This window comes from Rhinolophus sinicus, chromosome 6, assembly GCF_057876585.1.
Source record: "Rhinolophus sinicus isolate RSI-liver-muscle chromosome 6, RSI-T2T, whole genome shotgun sequence".
Classification (NCBI taxonomy): Eukaryota; Metazoa; Chordata; class Mammalia; order Chiroptera; family Rhinolophidae; genus Rhinolophus; species Rhinolophus sinicus.
The window spans coordinates 25,263,884-25,286,112 of record NC_142506.1 but is presented as its reverse complement, the minus strand read 5'-3'; the positions used below and the strand labels follow the sequence as shown (position 1 = coordinate 25,286,112).

The 22,229-nt window shown below is 36.2% G+C and overlaps 1 long non-coding RNA gene across 1 annotated transcript in view; it reads left to right on the top strand.

The window, feature by feature from the left end:
* The window catches only part of LOC141567827 (uncharacterized), a 178,060-nt gene that overhangs the window by 27,846 nt on the left and 127,985 nt on the right, over positions 1-22,229 (top strand). The window contains exon 2 of the long non-coding RNA XR_016021632.1: positions 18,166-18,329. This is a non-coding gene — a long non-coding RNA (uncharacterized LOC141567827). The remainder of the gene's footprint in view (positions 1-18,165; positions 18,330-22,229) is intronic.

Genomic DNA, 22,229 nt, shown 5'->3' with positions numbered 1-22,229 from the left:
GTGCAAATGGGTTGGTTCAACTTAGACGAGAACAGAAAGTTCATCGGGGACAACAAATAAAGAGAACAAAGGATTCTGAACTGGGGCTTTCTGACTCAGAGTCACCATACACTAGTATAGCACAAAAAGTTCACTATTTTATGTAACTTTATGTTGGCTTTCAGGACTAATTCCCTGTTATTCTCTGTCTCCCAAAACACTTCGTCCTCAAATCACGATTCCATGTATTTGTTTTGCATTCCTCCCTCCTGAAAATGCTTTAGAAACTAAGAATCACAAAGAAAACATTTCACTGTTTAATCTCCTACTTCCTTCTTCCAGCCAAAGAGACATGTTCCCACTAGCTCTCACCCATGGGCTGTTTATAACTAGCGATGGGACTCTCTTTAGAATAAAAGGTCAAAGATTCCCGGATATCATGTTTTGTTTTGTTTGTGAACCAACCCCTCACACATCCAAAACACCAAGGGAGAGGTGGCTAAGACAGGCCAGTTTAAAAATAAAGGACCTCAAAGTCATACCTTTTGTGCAAAACTAAGGCTCCTCCCTATCAGATATAAAGAACTACGTGTGGAAATAAAACAAGTTAAGGATTTGAGGATAGGAGAGAGAGTGATCTGGAACCTACTCCCTGTTTGATATCTTAGAGAGTAGCAGCATGTCTATTCACCCCCCCCCCCCCCCCCCGTACCACGGAGCTCATGGTGGTGGTGGGAGCTGAAAATGGACACATAATGTATTTGTGCATCCAAAGGACAGAGACTGCCCTGTCCTTCATCCCTCTGAGTATCTCAGTGGTCCAGAGAAGTAATTGGAAGGGTGTTGAGCTTCCCTTGGGCCTGAGCGGGGTGAAGAATTGGCAAGAGGAAGTATTCCCAGGCCTGCCACCAGGTGGCCATGACTAGAAGTAGGAGGAAAGTGTGAGGGTAAATAGTTAATATCCAATATCATTGGTTGGAATTTCAATAGATGCTAAAAGCTAAGGAGGAGAGAAGAAGTAGTCAGTTACACAGAATGCTAAGGTCGTTGTTCATGGGAGGAGAATGCATCACTCATGCCCCAGGACAAAATGGGACAAATAGTATCTCCCTGGTATTAGGACTACAAAGTCAAACAAGAAACGGAGCGAAGGAGAAAAACCCAGAAGTATGTGAGGGAATTTTGAGCTATAACAAGACTGCCGCATAGGCCTGAACTGAATAATTGAGCTAGACTGAGAACTGATCCAGAATTGACCTGTTTTCTACCATCAGCAAAGATGAGGCTATAGAGCTAATCAATTCCAGTTAGAGAGAAAAGACTATATAGTTATGCACTCAAGTATACATTGAAAATGTGCGCAGATTTCACCGAGGTTACAATAACTTACATATTTATTATATTTAATATTAGAACTATGTAAGTATCTAAAGATGAGACTTGATCACCATCTCTATGCTGTTGAAATTGGTAAAATATGAAAACTTTCTAAAAAAACAACACTAAATCTAGCGCATAATGATTTATTTTATATAAAATCTAGTAGAATATTTAACTGACCAATTTGCATGTGAATAGAATATTTAAATGACCAAATCTCTCCTCATTTAGTTAAGTATTACTTTTTTGGTAAATTTCTGAATGTGTATGAATTTGTGTTTTGGTGAAATTTACTTTATACTTTCTAAGTTAGAGGTTGGCAACCTGGTAGCAAAATTTGGCCTGTTATATGGTTTTGAAAATAAAGTTTTATTGGAAAACAGCCACTCCCATTTGTATTTATATTGTTTATGGTCACTGTTGCAACAAAGACCATTTGGCTTGCAAAGCCTAAAAACTTTACTATCTGACTCTTTATACAAGAAGTTTGCCAAACTTTAGCCTAAGGCTTAATCAAAGAAAAATGTATTTGCGGTCTGATCTTTTACAATACTAAGTAGATCCTATGTTATTTCACTTAGAGCATAATAAGGTCCTATTTCATTAAGGCATGGAGCTTTCCAAAGAAGAGCTTGGAACATCGCAAAGAAAGACTCTTTAAAGATCTTGTTCTCTATAAAATGGAACATCAAGTAGAATATTAATCCTAAGACTCAAGCTGACATTAATAGAAGTATAAAAGCAATGTTCTTTAGCTTGTCATAAAAACTCAAGTACTTGCTAGAGTAGCTGGAAAAGAGCTGCTGTTCTGTGAGAAAAGAATCAAATGAAGAATTCTCCTGCCTCAATGAACTTTCACTTTTCCTTCCATATACTGACTACCACTCTCACGTTGCAATATGGACCTTCTGCCCTTCAGAATTAATTTCCCAGAGAGTGTTAAAGTTAGAACAAGTAGACATTATGATGTACTGACAGAAAACATCATAATGCCTTCCTATGAAATGACTCATTACTTTGCAAAGACCGAATCCATATTGCAAATCCTAAACATAAGACTTGACCTCCTATTGATTTCCCTTTATCTGTCTAATCTTATAATATATTATTGTTTTAAAGTTTATTTTTCAATTGCAGTTGACATACTATATTATATTAATTTCAATGTATGACATAGCGATTACACATTTATATACCTGATGAGGTGATCACCCTGATAAGTATAGTACCCACCTGACACTATACATAGTTATTAAAATATTATTGATTATATTCACAATGCTGTATTTTACATCCCAGTGACTATTTTTATAACTGGCAATTTGGACTTCTTAATCCTTTTCACCTTTTCACCTATCCCCCGAATCCCCTTCCTTCTGGCAACCATCAATTTGTTCTCTGTATCTATTAGTTTATTTTTGTTTTGTTTGTGTATTTTGTTTTTTGATTCTACATATAAATGAAATCATACGGTGTAATATATTCTTGAAAATCACCTTCTATTCCAGTTGGATCAATTTCTTCTAGCTTTATATGCTATTTCTATTTCCCACTCCAACTTTAGGCTATACAATATAGGGCTCAAAATACTCTTGTAAGAAATTGTGTGAACTGAATACCAGAGGTTCATCTCTGAATATAGGCTCTGGAAGTCATAGCGTCTCAGATTGGGTAGGATTTAAATAATCATCAGTGTCTCTAAAATAAAAATCTGTATTTGTTTTAGAAAAAAAGATAATGTTTAAAATAATAGAAAAGTGAAAAAAATGAAGTTAATCCATAATGCTTCCTCACTTTCTAGTTACTGATTTTACAATTTTTGTGTATATCTTTCCAAAAATTTTTCTATGGACACACATTTAGAAAAAAACCATAAAAATTAGTGCCACATGCATTATAATGTAATCTTATTAAGAATATCTTTCCATATTGATAAATAACAACTAGCAACCTTTGGTAGATATGATATACCTGCCACAAAACTCACTTAAAGCATTACCCTGTCATTTGACCCTTGGTTGTTTCCAGGTTTTTATTATCGTTATTATTTATGGTGTCATGAGAAATGTATGTACCTAAGTACCTAATCAAATACTTTCTTAGGCAAAATTTTGAATGGCAGAATTACAAGATTAAAAGATCTGAATAACTTTTTTGATGCTTTTGGTACCTACTGCTAAATTGACCTCTAAAGTGGTTGTATAATTTCACATTCTCTTTCAAAGGATACAAGGGGGCCTCCCTCTACCCTCCATCACATTATCACCAGGGTATCTAATCTAGTGACTTTCAAAAATTTTTTGAATATGACTCAAGAGTAAGGAAAACATTTCATATTGTGACTGGGAACACATACACATTTGTACATACATGGTAAATACATAGGCACAAATAAACAGTGGTGAAGTTTTGGGGTAAAACAAATATAATGTGAAAGGCACTTTTTTTTTCTTTTTTTTTTTTTGAGGAGGGCTCAGCTCACAGTGGCCCATGCAGGGATTGAACTGGCAACCTTGGTGTCATTAGCACCAAGCTCTAACCAATTGAGCTAACCGGCCACTCATGAAAGGCATCTTATCAGCCAGAGCAAAGCCTGTTAAAAAAATTTAGCATGGATATTGTGAGGCCCCTCAACTAGGATAAACACCACCATCAACACCATTACCACCTGAATCCATGCTTTCTATCCATATGACTTTCATCTTGCCCTCACTTGCTAACAAACCTTTTGAACTTTCTAAGATGTTCCTTAATGGTTTTAGCATTTGACCTACTGTCAAATGTGCTTTATTCCCTTCAATACACGGTGGTTTTTAAAAATCTATATTGATGACGACCCTTTCAGAAATCTAGCATTATTCCTAAAACTTCTCGCGTTTAGGTGGTCATCTTCAAATTTACTTTGGTTACCCTTCTTTGTCCTCACAATTATCTAGGACCATTTTCATTAAACTGTCATTGTTTTGTCAAATTGTCATTGTCAAACTGCCTCTGACTGTAGCCATTCATCTTTCTACCCTTCCCCTTCCCTATATGTACGAATAACCTTCATAGAATCTTCTCTGCTTGACTCCTTCTTTCCTTAGAATGAGGCAATCCTCAAACCCTAAATCAAATGACTTGTGTTTGCTTGGGAATCTCTGAATTCTAGGAAAAGACATCCCTTTCGCTAGCACTACCATTCCCATGAAGGTCTTCTGGGAAATGGACTTCACTGGCTAATTCCGGCAGAGTTATCAAAACATGACCTCCCTTGGTCCTCAGAACACACACACACACACACACACACACACACACACACACACACGTCACCTTTTGAGTTCAGGAATACTGCCCATCTGTTCTACTCAATAACAGTCATTGATTTCAAACTATGACCTGGAAGTGTAGTCTCATAGACACATTTATGGACTCCACCAGGGGATTGGAAACAGAGATGAGTGACAGAGTGCTCCAACGCCCTTTCAATATTAAATTATTATATGTCTGGCTCCCATGAAAAAATTCACTTTTCTAACTCTCTACAAGTAATTTCCTTAATATTTTCAATTCTAAAAGACAATGCTAAAAAAGTAAGAAAATTACCAAAAAAAAAAATAATAATAAAAAAATTAAATACTTTAAAAAATCTACCAGGCAGTATTAAAAAGACATGAAGTCCCATTAGGACATGTGTACTGCTCAATTAACTCTCCCATGAGTGAGTGAGTGAATAGGGCAGTCTCAAAATGATACGACAGGACTTAACACTGTAGGTCTTTATGGCCTTATAATTGTTTTGAATTTTAAGTGAGAAAGGTAGAGAGAATCCAGATATTTCCTTTTTGGTAGCTTCCATTTCCAATGATAAACTAAGTAGAGTGAAATTAGCTTTGAAACTTGTACTTGGTTCTTTTATCTTGTGCTATTTATCTGCTAAGCAAACAAAAATCCACTGCACCTTCTCTAAACAGGCCATTCCAACTTTGTACTGGCATCTTCCATTGGAGTTGGGTTGTTTTCAGCTTTGATGACTGTGATGGTCCTGCAGAAATAGCGCCAAGCCCCTAGGCATGAAATCCTATCCCTGATGGCTTCCCAGAAGCTGGGTAACATGAAGGTTATGCGTGCAGCTCTGAATGAAGAATGTCTGGATTCCAATCCCAGCACTGCTGCTTGCTAGATGAGGGTCCTTGGGCAAGAGAGGAGATTTTTCTGTGCTTCACTTGCCTCATCTGTAAAAGAATGTTGATAAGCATAGTACTTGGCATATAGGGGTATTATGAGGGTTACATATATGTGAAGCACTTAGAAAAGTGCATGGAGCATAGTAACTTCTCAAGAAAAGTTTATGATTCCCACATAAATGAATCCACGCTGATCTACGTTAAGATAGAGATTTTGCTGTAAGAGAAAGCTACAGGTCTGTATTGCTATATAAAAGTAGAAAACGTGAAAAAATATACACATTCACAAATAATGTAGAAATAATATTTTTTTATTCATTTATTAATACATGTGAATATATGATGAGAGTAAAAGGAATCAATTTGGTGTACTGTCTGCCTTTCTAAATCATGATACCCACTCCACAAAGGCATTTTTGAGTCTGACGTATTCTAAGTACATCAAACATTCTAACGAGCAAAATCTTTTTTCTTTAATGAAATAAATGGCTTTTTGCTTCCACCGATTTCCTCTACCTTGTCACCGGTTTCCTTCTTCCTCTGCTGTCATTGCTAATGGCTTTTTAATGGAGTCTACCACAAAGTGCTTCACATTTAGGAATAAAAAGCACAGAAACATGTTGAGCTGGAAGGAAAAATCGAGATCATCTAGTCCCAGCAGCCCCATTTACTAGGAATTCTGCTTTCTCCTAGAAAGGAGAGGAGTTAGTACAAGGTAATTCTACTCTTAATGATCCAGGAAACTGGTGATGTCCTGTGACAGAGATTGAAAAATATATTTTGGTCCTGATTCTCACCTGGTAAGTAGGTGTTCAATGATGCTGTTGAGTAGATGGGATACTGATAAGATCACTTTTGCATCATCAGCTGACCCATGGACTGGTCCATGTCCTGCATAAATCATGCCATTCTTTTTTTCTTTCTGGAACCAGAGGTGACATGTTACTGCCATAGTTCAGATTATTGTTTTCAACAACTCTGTATGGCTGGATATTTCTGTTCCTATTTATCATGATAAAGTGTGTGCATGTATTAAATCCTGATATTTGGCTAGTCTTGATGCATGCACTTCATGACACCACCTCTCTGGATAGCACTGCAACATTGGAAGAGGTTGTGGAGACTTCTGTTGTATTTGGCAACAAGAGAAAACCTTGCCGGCTGAGTGCTACGTCAGACTTGGCTTCATCACTAAAAATCATTATTTTTTGTTTGCATCATCAAATGACACCATCCTACCTGCTCCCACTCGCTGTAGCTGTGGTTAAAACTTTCTACTTGCTTGATCAGCAAGGATGTTTCTGTTTTTAATTGTTTTCTTTCTGCTATACATATTGGTTACACACAGAGAGACTGAAAATACAAGAAAGGGGGGGGGGGAGGATGAGAGAGAGAGAGAGAGAGAGAGAGAGAGAGAGAGAGGGAGAGAGAGAAAAGACTAGTTTATAGATTTTGTTTTAGTTGGGATTATTTTGGTTGTAAACAGAAACCACCAAAAATGAATTTCAGCAAGACACTTCATTATAAGGACACTCAGTGTATCACCAAACCCAAGGACAGGGATGCTTTGGGCCTTGGACAAAGCCGGATTCACGGATCTGAACCCCTGTCAAGACTCTGGCTCCTCTCTCTACTCTTCACTCTACAGGTTTGTTTTTTTCCTTCTTACTATAGACCAGCTTCCTTTGTGCCTCCATCTACCTGGTGGAACATGGTCACCCACCAACAACACCCAGGCTTTATGTATTGTGTAGGTACATAAGAAAGACCGACTCAAATCTATTGCTTCAGGTCCAAATTCCCAAGGAAGGAAACTCATTGACCAGCAGGCAGGGGACGGGTTGTAACCTGACAGCCCCTTCAACAACCACCCAAGCTGTGGGGGATCCCTTAGAGAAGGAATGCTGGGCAGGCACAGCGTGATCGCTTTGGATATTTTAACCCGTTCTTTTCCTCAAACCAGTTTTGAATTTCCAATCGTTATCATCTCCTAAGTTAGCCAGCTGAAAGAAGCAATACTTTCATGTGTCCTAACTCCACCACACTCAGGTTTTTAAGGGTGTTTTAGCATGCTAGAATTTGCTGACTGAGTCTGTTAATCCACGTTAGTGACCATTTTATTTGTTTTTCTGTTCGCCTTCCTGCCTCACCTTGATACACCTACATGTCCCAAAGCTTTTAGCCTTTTCTTTCCTCTGATCATTTTAGTTGCCTTTCTCTGCACATTTTCCACATCATACACTTGGTGTTTTTGAAATGAGAAATGATTTCCAGTGAAATTGTTGTGTTACTTATTATGAAATGTTAGTTGGCTAGTCAACTTCATTTTTAAGACCATAAATTTCACTTCTATCATATCTATGTCCCCTGATACTGGGATGCATTTCATTACAGATAGACTGTGTTGTAGTCAAGAAAATAACCTAATCTGTTCTTTTTTTTTTTTTTTTTTTCAATTTTTGAAAAAAGTCAAGAGGAGGCCAAATTATTCTTGACTAGTAAAAGGATAAAAACGTAACTTTCTTGGAATTTCAGAGTCACCTTCTGAGAAAGCTGTTAAATTCTTTCTCCATAAATTTCATTACTGGGCCATCTATTGATAATTAACGGTTATAGCTTAAGCATGAATAGAATTGGATCAGCTTATATCAGGATCCTAACTTGTTTTTTGGAGAATCAGTTTTTGGATGAGCAGGATGTATTTCCTTTTTCTATTTCCTTACCTTATTTTTCTTCTCTTCTCCACCTCTTCTACAACTTTTTGTTTTTTGTTCCTGTGCTTTTTTTCTTTTCTCAGATTCCTCTCCACCCACTATCTATAAATCAGGAACAAGTCTAAAAGTAAACAATGACAGAGAGGATTTCCACTACTACACCAGACTGGATACTTCGTCCATTCAATTGTTCTTTGCTTCTGGCACTATCCTTCTTGTTTCTCTGACCGCTCCCGTTTTGCTTCTTACAACACCATTTCTCTTTTCCTCTTTCACCCATTTTAATCGCTTTGATGTGATTTTTAATTCTTTCCATTAAAAACAAGAATGGCAGGTACATTTTAATAATTTTTGGTAAAGGTGTTTTGTGATATAACTTATTATTAATACTTAATAGCTCTCTGTTAGGCTGTGAACGACTTAGGCAGGGTTTGTGTCACCAGTATTTAGAACATTACCTGGTATACGGTGGGTGCTCAGTAGTGCTTGTTGAATGGATTCAGTACTAATTTTTAACAACTTTTTATTTTGGGATGATTTTAGATTTACAGAAAACTTGCAAATATGGGGCATTCCTGTATACCTTCACCCAGCTCTCCTGATCTGATATTAATATGTCTCTAACCTTGGTTCATTTGTCAAAACCAAGAAGTTAACACTGATATTATGCGAGTAACTAAATTACAATCTTTATTCAGATATCACCATTTTTTCCACTAATCCACTTTTTATGTTTCAGGATTGAATCCATGATACCATTTGGCGTTTTGTATTCCTGCTATTTTAGTCTTCTCTAACGTTGGATACTAATTTTTAAATTTACCTTTTATGACTTTACTTTTAATAATTACTATGTAATGTTACTGATATGGAACACTAAGGCAATGCATATATGAATATGTAAAAAAAACTATATTATATATTATTTTTTAGCAATTCCAATTTTGTTTAAATTGAGATTGCCTAGTATCAGTATGCTACTGATTTTGTCAGATTTAAATTTCAAAATCTGGAAAGGGAACATTCCCTTTATTTTAAAATATAGCTCTATATGTTGAATATTGTAATGTGAAGGTTTATTTCTTAGCATTGATAATTCAAACTCTACTCAATTGGCAAGGTTAACAGTCTCTCAAAAGTATGCATTTGGCAATTATTATAAGCAAATTAAATTCCAAAGGAAATACTTTTAGAAACAAAAAGGCTGGGATCTTTGAGTCAAACTTCAGAATTTTTGTAGTCATCCTGGTAGGATTTTTTTTTAAAAATTGCCAGATAAACCAAGTCTTTTATCTTGATTATTGCTTTAGGTGCTACTTTTCTTCCATACTTCTTAGTTGCAGCTTCTTTTGCAATTGTAACTAATGTACAGTTACATTAGCGTGCTGTTCAAAAGTTCTTGCCTTTTCTCGAAACAAAGTTCCCAGTGTTTTTTGTTTTCTAAACTATATGGTAAATAAAGGTAATTTAAAAAAATTGAATGGTACTGCCCAACAAAATCTAGCATAATCCTTGGCACATAATACGCATCCAGAAAAGATTTATTGAAAAGTCAAACTCATAGAAGCAGAGAATAGAATGGTGGTTGCCAGGAACTGGGGGGTGGTGGGGGAAATGAAGATATGTTCAAAAGGGTATTGATTTTCAATTATAAAATGAGTGAATTTGGGGAATGTAATATACAGCATGGTGACTATAGTTAGTGATACTATATTGTATAGTTGAAATTTCCTAAGAGGGTAGATCTAAATGTTCTCACCCCAAAACAAAGGTAACTATATGAGGTGATGAAAGTGTTAATTAGCTTCGTGGTGGTAACCATTTCACAACACATCAAATCATCCTGTTGTTCACCTTAAATATATACAGTGTTAAATGTTTTAATTATACTTCGATAGAGTTGGGGGGAAAAAGAAAAACGGGGGGGGGGCAGTTAGCTCAGTTGGTTAGAGCGTGGTGCTAGTAATATCAAGGTTGCCAGTTGGATCCCCACGTGGGACACTGTGAGCTGTGCCCTTCTAAAGAAAGAAAAGAAAAACGATTTGTTGATGGGTTCAACAAAAGGAGATGAGAGAGAGAGAGAGAGAGAGAGAGAGAGAGAGAGAGAGAGAGAGAGAGAAAGCTGTAGTCTCCATTAGAGTTCTCTCAGTCTAAATCCCCACCTGCCATCTTGAGGATACAGTGAGAATTGCAAAGGATTCTATCTAAACCATGCCTCATTGTGGTAACAGCAAGGCCAGTTATTGAATCCCAGCAGTTTTTAAAAGGGACATGAATGGAGACAATTATTTAGATGACTAAGATGAAAAGGAGTTTTCATCTGAAATGTGCCAATTATTGAAGCACTTTTACATAAAATTACCAGAAAACTCTGTTTGCCCTATACTTGATCTGGTTAGAATGGAGGGGCCTACAGAATCTGTGATGTTTTCTTAATGTCTTCAGTAAGCACGGCTCAACTCCTATTTTATTCAAGTAGTTTGTCTGGTTTTCTTAAAAATCTATGATGCTTAACTTGGAAACAAAAAAGAAGGCTACTGATAATAAGGGAACAGTGAGGGAAGACCATTAGGCAAAGAAACAAAAGGCTGCTTTGCGTATGGTCATCGTGCTTGTATAACCATATAACATGAGCATAGTGGGGTGGGCCATGTTTGTGGCCAAATAAATCTAAGTATGATGCTTTTTGTCTCACTTCTTTCTTTGCCATCCTGCTCACCACAAATGTGTACCACTCTCTTAATTTTATTCCTTACAGAATCTTTTTTATACGCACAGGGGCATAGCCCCGGGCTCTACATTCACCACTGATTATATCTGAGGGTGCTTTGAGCCTCCCAAGTGTCTGCCACACAAAAGGCGCTCTCTGTGTGAGGGGTGAGTGAGGCAGCACCCACACCCTGTCCTTTATCGTCCTCTGTGGGACGATTGCCTCCTTAGTGTTTTTATCCTCTTGCAACCTGTTTTCTCTTTATTGTGTCTTTTTAAAACATCACAGGTATTTTTCTCTGTAATAATCATTTGAAGTCTTTTCTGTTGTTCAGCTCACAGCCCTTCATTCATCTCTCCATCTCCCATCTCATTTGCCTCTTCAGGGCACTGCTTTATTTTTCCAGATGTCTCAAATTCCAAAAACACAGTCGTCTTTTCCTCATTGCTGTGCATTGCCGGCCAGATAATGAGAATGCATGTATCATTATGGACATATTTTCCACATGAGGATTTTCATGGGCATGAATATACATTCTGAGATTCACAAAATCATTAAAATGTGGTGTCAAATCCAGAGAGGAATTGGTTCTGTGCAGGCAGTTTCCTCAGTATCAAGTGGACTATCAACAATTATGGGGATTTTCTGCTCATGAGACAATTGCCTTTATTTTTCTATTGTTCTGGTTGTTTCAGTTTCTATTTGATAGTGCATAGGTCTGTGCAAATGCTGAGCTTGCATATGTCTACACAATCCCTTTGCAAACTAATGTTTCTTAAAAGTTGCAAACATGCCATATAACAGTAACTATGTGCCAAGCATTGTGTAAGTGATTTATGTATACCATGTTTCCCCCAAAATAAGATCTAGCTGGACAATCAGTTCTAATGCATCTTTTGGAGCAAAAATTAATATAAGACCCAGTCTTATTTTACTATAAAACTAGGATATAATATAATATAGTATAATATAATATAATATAATATAATATAATATAATATAATATAATATAATATAATATAATATAATACTGGGTCTTGTAAAAATTTTTGCTCCAAAAGATGCATTAGAGCTGATTGTCCTGTTAGGTCTTATTTTCAGGGAAACACGGTAGTAACTCATTTTATTCTTACAACCCCTATGAGGGAAAAATGATCATCATCTTCACTTTAGAGAGCAGAAAGTTGAAGCTTATAAAATTCTTCTCCCACCATAGCCTCAGCGATCATTCTCCAAAGCAGGACCTAGATAAGAAAACTCCTAAACTGTGGAGCCAGGATTTGAAACTAAGCAATGGGGCTCGAGAATCTGGACTCTGAAACAATACACTCTGGATAATCAAGACGCCTCCTGCTGGTGGACACCGGCTGGGGCTAGGGTGAGAGGGGTATTTTACAGGCTTCACTGGCTTTGGAATGAGCCAACATGCTCCAGCAGCCTATAGCTAATTCAGAACGTTAATGCTGAAAGAATGAATGTTAGACCTCAGGGATTGTAGAGGCTGTGTATCTCAACTAGAGCACCAAGTCCAGGAGCTCAAGGAGAATGTTCTCACGCTGTCTTTGTGGAAAACCCTCCACCTGAAAAGAGCTCTCCTCAAGGAAAGATAAGAAATCAGGTAAAAGGAACATGGGGCTTATGAAAAGATTCTACAGAATGAGAACATCTTTCTCAAGTTGTAAAGAAAAATAAGACTCCTAAAAATTGTTTAAAACACAAAAGTAAATTTTATAAATCATCTGCTTTGGGTTTTCAATAAAATACAGGGACATTTTTCTATGAAAAAGATGTTCAAAGCACAAAACAAAGTAAATTTTATAAATCATCTGTTTTTGGTTTTCGATAAAATACAGGAAAATTATTCTATAAAGAGATGACTAATTTACACACATATATATAAACACACACACTTATAAACATATGTATATATGACAAGAAATGAAAAAAAAGGAGTGACATTTACGCAAGTAAAAATAAGAAAAACCTGGTACAAAACCCAAAGATGTAGCATGATTTACAGCTTTAATAGAAACAGTGACAGGCTTAACCAATACTCAGAATTTGAAAAAAAAAATGTTTCTGATCAGAAAAAAATGAAAAGTAATAAGAATCAAATATATGAGAACATATATGAGGCTTTACTGGCTTAAGAAAGAGCAGCTGTAAATAAAGTAGGATCACCAAATAGCAAGCAAAATTGATGAAAAGACAGAAATACCTGATGAATTGTCTGTAAATTTCAGAGATGACACTCTATTTAGGTGTCCAGATAGAAAAAAGAAAACAAAACAGAAGCACACCAGTAACAAATGAATTGAAATGAAACTGGTTTTACACTTCGTTGCAACATTAGTGTTAGACTCTAAGGGCACAGCACACACTCTTGGGAAAAAATTGTGACCCATTTAAATTTTTTTTAATTGAAATGTATTTGACATTGTTTAAATTCAAGGTGTACAAAATGTTAATTTGGTGCATTTATATATTGTAATATGATTGCTATTGTAGTAAAAGTTAACACCTCTACCACATTATGTAATTATCATTTCTTTTTACTGGTTGGAGTAATTGCGTTCTAGCCTCTTGGCCAGTTTGATTATAATACAATATTGTTGTCGACATTACTATATTGTGCATTAGATCTCTAGGACTTATTTACTACCTATTGCAAATTTGTAAGCTTAAACAACATCTGTCCTATCCCCTCCCCATCATAACCCTGGTAACCACCAACTTACTCTCTGTTTTTACATTTGGCTTTTCTTCTTCTTCAAGATTCTATTTATGAGAGATATCATATAGTACTTTTTGTTCTCTGTCTGACTTTTCTCATTTAGCATAATGTGCTGAAGGTCCATAATGTACTCAAGGTCAAATGGCAGGATGTCCTTCTTTCTCATGGATGAATAGTATTCATATATATATATATATATGAATATATAGCTAACATCTTCTTTATCCCTTCATGTGTTGATGGGCACTTGCTTCCATATCTTGTGAATTCTGAACTCCCATATGTAATAAACGTGGGAGTACATATATCTCTTCAATATCCTGTTTTACTTTCCTTTGGGTATATACCCAGTAGGAAAATTTCTGGATCACATGTTAGAGCTATTTTTAATGTTTTGAGGAACCTCCAAATTATTTTTGATAGTGGCAGAACCAATTTACATTCCCATGAACAATGTACAAGGGTTCCCTTTTCTCTACATCCTGGCCTACATTTATCTCGTCTTCTTGCTGATAGCCATTCTGATAAGTGTGAGATGATAATCTCATTGTGGTTTTGATTTACATTTCCCTGATGATTAGCGATGTTGAGCATCTTTCCATGTACCTCTTTCCTGACCTGTTTCTGCTGAGAAATATGCTGATTGCCTAATGGGGTTTTCTTTTCTTTTCTTTCCTTTCCTTTCCTTTCCTTTCCTTTCCTTTCCTTTCCTTTCCTTTCCTTTCCTTTCCTTTCCTTTCCTTTCCTTTCCTTTCCTTTCCTTTCCTTTCCTTTCCTTTCCTCTTCTTTTCTTTTTTTCTTGATGCTCTTTGAATTCTCTCTTTTCCTTTAATTTTTGACAGTTTAATGTAGCTTGGATAAGGTCATTTTTTAATTGAGATAATGGGGTGAACTATTAGCTTTGTTGACTTGTATGTCCAAGTCCTTCTCCAAATTTGGGACGTTCTCAAGTATTATTTATTTAAGCACACTCTGGCCCCCTTCTCCCTTTCTTCTCCTTCTGGTACACCAATTCTTATATTTGCCTTTCTGATAAAATCCAATAGCTCTTGTAGGGTTTTTTCAGTCTTTAAAAATCTTAGTTATCGCTCCTCTTCTATAATTATTTCTAAATTTCTATCCTCCAAGTCACTTATTCTTTCTTTCATTGGGCCTTCCCTTTTACCAGCGCTCTCCACGGCAGTCTTCATCCTATTTGTTGAATTCGTCAGCTCCATAATTTATCTTTGATTTTTCATAACTTCAATCTCCTTGGTAAAGAACTCCTTCTGTTCATTAGTTTTATTCCTGAGGTCTTTGAATTCTTTCTGAATTGTCTTGTAGCTCATTAAATTTCTTCATAACAACTATTTTGAATTCTTTATCAGTTAGGTTGCAGTATTCCATGCCTTTCAGTTCAGTTGCAGAATAATTGTAATTTTCTGTTTGTGGTACTATATTGCCTTGATTTTTTTTTTTTCATAGTGTTTGAAGGTATGCATGTCTGCTTTTGCATTTGAAGTACCAGACCCATCCTTAATTAAAGTCGTATGTCTCCTTTGGTTCTTGTGATTCAGCAGAGGCTGGCTATTGGCAACCTTTCTTTTGTATTCCAGAAGGTGGCGCTATAGCTCAAGTTGTGGTTTCTCCTACTGGGGCTGGCTTTCTCACGCTCAAGAGCGTGCACAAGTCAGCAGCAGAGTGGCGGAGAGGTGTGGGTTTAGCATTTGGGGCTTTGAAGGTGCCCATGGGCCAGGTGAGGGGATCCTTAAGTGTGCTCCATCCAGAGGTGGACCTCCTGCTTAAGTCCCAAAACAAACAGCAGGAAATGCATTCCTTTAATGCCTTTTGATGTTCTTATCTACCTCCTTCCCTTTCCTCTCCGGTGGCCCAGTCACGAGAAAGTCCCTCCTCAGAAATCCAGGCATTGCTGGAGAGAAATGGGTCTTGCCAGCCAAAACCGCACAACTGAGACAGTCACTCCCCACTTTTGTTTTTCACCTCCTCCGTGGGAAAGGTTGCTGCTTTCAGCCTCCACTGCGGGAGAGGTCACCTACAGCTGCCACCGAAGCCCAATCCCTTGCAGTGTTGCCCTGAGGAGGGAAGGCTGCCTTGGCAAGTTCCTCCCCCCACTCTGAATCCTAACTCATCTTTAAGCCACTCTGCTGGTTTGCCAGATTCTTCCTTTAGGCAAGCTGACCTCCCACCAATTCTCTCTCACGTGTGGGTCTGGGCCTAGTTTTGCATTCTCCATGTTCCCTTTTTCCTTATTGAGGCAGTTAAGGTCCAAGCCCCTCCCGAGGTCTTATCTGCCCACGTTTGGATGCACAGGTTGGTAGACACCTCCTGGGTGTACTGGTGCCATATGTAGAGGCACTTTTGTTTGGTTATAGGTGTCTAATTAGTTGTTAATCAAAGGGGAGAGAAAAGACGAATGACTCACGCCACCATACTGCTGACCATACTCCAGCTTCCCTTTCTTTTTACAAGGTATGTAGGAAATACAAAAATGAGTATCTGAAATGTGAAAATAAAGCAAAGAAATTCATAAAATCAGATTCCAAAATTATATCATTTATTTATCTTTAAAGATTTAAATTAAATATACATTGGATTAGGACATACATTACTAACAAACTCCAAAAAAAGACAAATTAGGCCATTAGAGGATTGATGTTAAACAATGATACCAGTGACACATGGATACAAATCTAAATTCTTGCTGTAAATATAAATACAAAATATAATGCAAATGCAAAACTATACCCAAAGAAAATATAGGAAATAAAAATAATCAATGCCTAAAGAAGATGTATTTTATAAATAAAAAGGGAAGCAAAAACATGCTGAGTTTCTTGTTTACGTAGGAGAGTCAAGAGATTCTCTTGGATTATTGATATTGATAGTTGGAGAAAGTGATTTCAAGCACATTTTGAGTTTTGGGAACATTTTAGATAATTCCAATTGATAAAAGCAGAAATTCCATACCAACAGTCCACAAGGAAAAAGACAGAAGCAAAGTAAGTTATAGGGAAAATTATAAACAAGGAGTGTATTAAAATACATACACATGAATAACAAATTTGTAAATTAAAAATATAAATAGATTATATTTTTCATATTAAAAAATGGAAGAAAAAAACCCAAATTCAAATTATGCTGCTTTCCAAGGGACAAAACTAAAATAACAAAAAGTAGTAAGAGAAAATGGAATGGCAAGGAAAGATCACGCACAGAGAAATTAAAAGCAGTGGTGGCAACATCAACCTTCTGCAAAAGAAGGTTTTTGGGAAAATTGTTAAATGAATAGATTATTATTTTGATGAGGGAAATTATCCAAATGAATGGTGAAATTATCATATATTATGCAAAGGATAGCTTACATCAACATATGCAAAGTGAAAGCATCAATACATGGAGAAATTATAGATGTCTCTTGCGTAGTATAGCAAATACATCTAACAGACTTTGATCAAACATGTAAAAAATAAATACAGGTAATTGAAATACTTATCAAAGTTTTTCACCCATTGAGATTATAATGTACATTCAAGTATTCATGGAACATTTTTGAAATTTTGTGATTCACAATTAGCCCGGTAGTCTTAAGTGAAATAGTGGGGTATATACCCAAACAATATTGGGGTAAAGAAGGAAATTTTAGAACTTGTATTTATTTTTATTTCCTTTAAGAGACATATGTGTATATATTAATATTATATAAATATATTTCTATAAATTAAATTTCAAACATATAAAATATATTTGTAGAAAATAAAATTATATGAATATGATCATACATTTGTAAATGTACATTTGTTGGGAGTACAGGCTCAAAATCTTCACTGATAGAGTTGTATGATCCACAAGTTTGGATACCACTGCATTCATTTGCAATAACTTTTTTAAAGCAAAAATTGTACAGAAGATATTCTGAGACTACAAAATAAAGTAGCACCCCCCACCCCCCATCTTGTTAGCATGGCGAATATGACCCAGCATGATCTGGCCTCTTCCAACATGTCTAGTCTCATTGCTTGTCACTTCTGTCCTGCCTCTAATAGCACTGAGTTACTTGCAGTTCCCTGACTCCATCAAGTTTTCTTGACTTTGAGTCATTACATATACTGCTAACCTTATCTAAAATACCCCTTTTCTATTCTTCCCCTTCCTTGTCATTCCTTCAGGTTTCTTTTCCCTCAAGTTTGGGCCAGGTGTCATTTCTGTGAGATTCCTTATTATCGTAGTACCATCCTGGGCTTAGCAATGGTATTGATTACAGTATCTCAAAACTGCCTGTTTGTGTGTTTTCCTACTATGATGTAATTTCCTCTTAAATGGTCAGTATGTACCAAACCCAGTATGTACCATCTGAGGTGGTTAGTAATATTTATTGAATGAATGAAATTATTTCTAGAAGGCTGATCGTCTTCTTTATACCAACTGATCTTTTTATCACAGAAATATTCTTGGGGCTCATTTCTGTCCCATTCTGCTTTCTAGGAGTACCTTCTAGGAATAATGGAAGAATGATGAAGAAAGAAGTCAGAGGAGGGAAGGTGATGATGTTTGACCAAAAGAGAATAAAAGAGTAAATAAGCTGTCCTTCACAAAGTAGACTGAGCCTATTCCAAGACTACCTATTTGGAAAAGGAGCCAGACCAGAGGTATGTACGCAGTTGTCCAAGTATGATGTCTTACGCGGGCGAAAAGGGAGAAAGTGTTGAAACAAAATGCTGGAAGACCTGTTTTGAGTATGTATTTAAAGTTCAAGATCTAGTTTGCCTTAGATCATGCATTCTAAAGTAAACTTCCAACTTTGTTTGGTCTTGTGCTTTATTTCACTCTCATAGGGTGGCACCTTGTCTGCTTTCAGCATATCATCTATTCTCAGTGGTATTCATTCGGGGCAGTCCCACTGCTTAGCAGTGTTTTGGAAATCTGTGAGGCGTGTTTTGTGATTGTCCCAATGATTAAAAAGCCCTACAGGCATTTACTGAGTGGGGACTCAGGAGGCTGGATATCTAACAACGTTCAGAAGGGTCATGCTTAACAAATTGTCCTTGTATTACTGACTTTTAGAAGTCTCACCAGACATTCATATATGTAAAGAACTTAATTATCATTATCTGAAAGAACAACCAAATTATTTTTTTATGTATAAGCACATGGTATTTTCACATCAACTGAATTTGCTAGAATACAACCACTGAATACGTAGAGAAAGGTTTTACTTTGTTTCATTGGAAACTTTACCAAGAGTTGTTCACTGTTGTGAATCTCATCACTGATGATAATGCTGCTTGTCATATTTGAGTAAAAAATGCAACACACTTGTCTACAATTTTGGTTGTTTAGATCATTATTTCTTCTAGCGTACTTGTGTATTGAATTATTTTATTATAAATTTCTTGTTTTTATTTCTCCTTTATAGAACAACTAGAGAGTTCTATGATTTTATTTCGTTCTAATTGTATCTGTAGGAAGATTATATTTTCTATGAATTTGATTTTAGGATGGTGAATAGTAGTTACACCACATTTATTTTAAAAAGTGGGTATTCAAGTTGATAGGATTGAAAACCATTGAGCTATGATTTAAGAGCAAGGACTTTGGAGCCAATCCACGGATTGAATCCCATCTCCACTACTTGTTTGCTGTGAGAACTTTGGGAAGTTTTTCTCATTATGTTTGATTTTGTTTCCTCATCTACAAAATAGTTAACCTGTAGGGTTGTTGTGTTGATTACATAAAGTTGTACAGCAGAAGGTCCTTAAATCTAGAGCTGGTACATAGAAAGTATTTGATAAATATTAGGTATAATTATTATAAGCCTTGACTATTCAAATACTCATTTCTATTTATTTTTGTAGTTATATCTGAAAGCATCTGTTTCATTTTTTTGTTCTTTTCTGTTATTTATTATTAGACTATTAGACTTTCCAAAGTATTTTGATCTTTAATATGAAATATAACTTGTCAAACTCTGTTAATATTCCGTACTTTAAAGTATAAAAATCAATCATTAAAAATATTTCTGAAACATGTATAGGATGGAAAGAGTCTATAATTATTACAGGAAATTATTTTGATAGAAATAAATAGTTACAGATTGGAGTTTGTAGATTTACTTGGATGATAAATGAATTTATGATTTGTGTTTGAGTCTTTTTTTTTTGAATGGTGACAAATGTGAAGATTAAGTGATGGAGAAAAGACCAGAATGCAAGGTATGATGTTGAGATGGCCTTGATTACTTGATGAACTCGTCTTAGTTCCTGTTCTGATGGCAGAAGACAGCCTGTAGATATCCTACAACGCTGTTGTGCTAATGTTTAAAGCTCAGCTTTTCTGAAAGCAGTTATCACTTTTATAAACTACTAGCAGCTCCAGTTAAAGGGTGCAGGAGAGAGAAAGCAAGCCAGAGGGTGATGTGTCAGGGGAAAGGTGGAGGAGGCTCAGTCATAGGGAGGAGTGTCCCAGAACACAATCATGGCTGACAAGGAAATGAAAAAGGAAGCCTGTATGTCCAAGGAGGATCATCTATTATGCGTAAGATAGCCAAGAAATAGAGTTGTTTGGCTTATGTGATGCTAAAATGAAGTTTTTATTTTAATTGGTAAGTTTGAGGTTTAGCTTTTTACAAAACTTACAAACAAAAGATTTAAAGTATATAATTTCGTTGACACATTAAGTTCAAGATCAGTTTGCCTTAGATTATGCATTCTAAAGTAAACTTCTAAGTTTAAGTCATTTAGAATAAGCATTAACACATATGTAACTAATCATTACATTCTTGGGAAAGAAAATGTTTAAATTATTTAAATATAGTTGTGGTCAAAGTATTTTTGAGATTGACATGCCCTTGAAACATCTTACTTCCAGAGAAAATGATATAATTTAAACGATTTTTAGTACCTAAAACCCCTTACCTTTGCAAAGTACATTAACTAGCTATAAATAGGAAGTGTAGCATAGCCTCAGAAATAAGAATTTAATCATTCAAATTTATTAATCTGTGAAAGGCCCCTGGGTATATAATGATGTGTTTTACTCACAGGAAAATGAATAAATAGCATTTGTTTACCTCACTGAAATGTTCAAGTGAGTTAGGTTTCCCAGAATTTGATCCTGTAAGACAGATGTGATATCTTGGACTTCTACCATGTTTCCCAGAAGATAAGACCTAGCCAGACAGTCAACTCTAATGTGTCTTTTGGAGCAAAAGTTAATATAAGACCTGGTATTATATTACATTAAATTACATTGCATTACATTGCATTACATTACATTACATTACATTACATTACATTATATTATATTAAAGACCCGGTCTTATAGTAAAATAAGACTGGTTCTTATATTAATTTTTGCTCCATTCGAGCTGATTGTTCAGCTAGGTCTTATTTTCGGGGAAACATGGTAGCAAAAATCCAGCTGAAATGAAAGGACCTAAGTGGGAGGAACAGTTATTCTGACATGCTCGTGGAGAAAGGTAAATATGCATCAGCTATTATTTTTATGGTGAGAGCATTGCTGTATATGTTCTAGATGTAGAATAAATGAGCAGAAGAATTTATAGAATTTTAGAGTTCAGGAAAACAACCCAAGAGGTAGGGTGGACTACGTTATTTATCAACCAAACAAGGACATGTTTCAGCATGAAAGGAGATGCTATAAGGCCTCTGGGGCAACAGGTGTGAACTGGACTGTCCTGGGATGTTTGGTCACTTACCAGAGGCCAACTAGTCAAACCTTTCTCACAGCAAATGTTAGGAAACGAAACCACAAACGTAGCAATTTAATGCAGTCACAAATTCCATCAGGGACCCAAGTAGCTCTAAAACCCAGTAAAATGGTGTATGTCTGTCTCTCCTACACAAATAACTTTCATTTCTAGCTACCTCTTTTACACGTTTCTATGCTTCCTTTGCAAGAAAGACTGAACCTTGATCTTTGCAAATGTAGAGGGAAATGTGAAACAGTGGTGAAATTCTTACCCTTCAGCTTGTTTTCAGAAGTTGGCTTTTTTGCCCTTCTCTTTGCACATATGTGGAAGGAATAGGGATAGGAATAGGAAAGAAAGGACCTTTAGAAGTGCGTTAGTTAGTGAGCCATTCATTAGCTAAACCTCAGTTTCAAAGATTGTTACCCAATCTCCCTCAGTCTTATTGTTCTCTGAGGCCTGATTTCAGGATGTGCGTTCTGTTTATTGTTCTTTTCTGCTCTTTCTTTCCCAATGTTGGCAACCTGGTGACGACATTGACCCTGATGTAGTGCTTTTCAACATTACGTGTCTTTTGTATTTACCCTTGTGTGTTTTACATAACTACTATTTAAGTGCTAATGTCCAGACACTACTTAATTCTGTGCCTCTTTCTTTGTAACTTGTTCTACCACGTGAACCCTGAAACAGATCAGATCGCCTGGGAAATCTGCAGCACATACTATTTGCATTTATACTTACAGCGCTGAATTTTGGGGGCTCCTGAGGGGTCCATCAGTGGACCAAGCCAAATCTGAGGGCTGTGTGTTTGAGGACTTTTTCAAGGCACCAAACACACTGA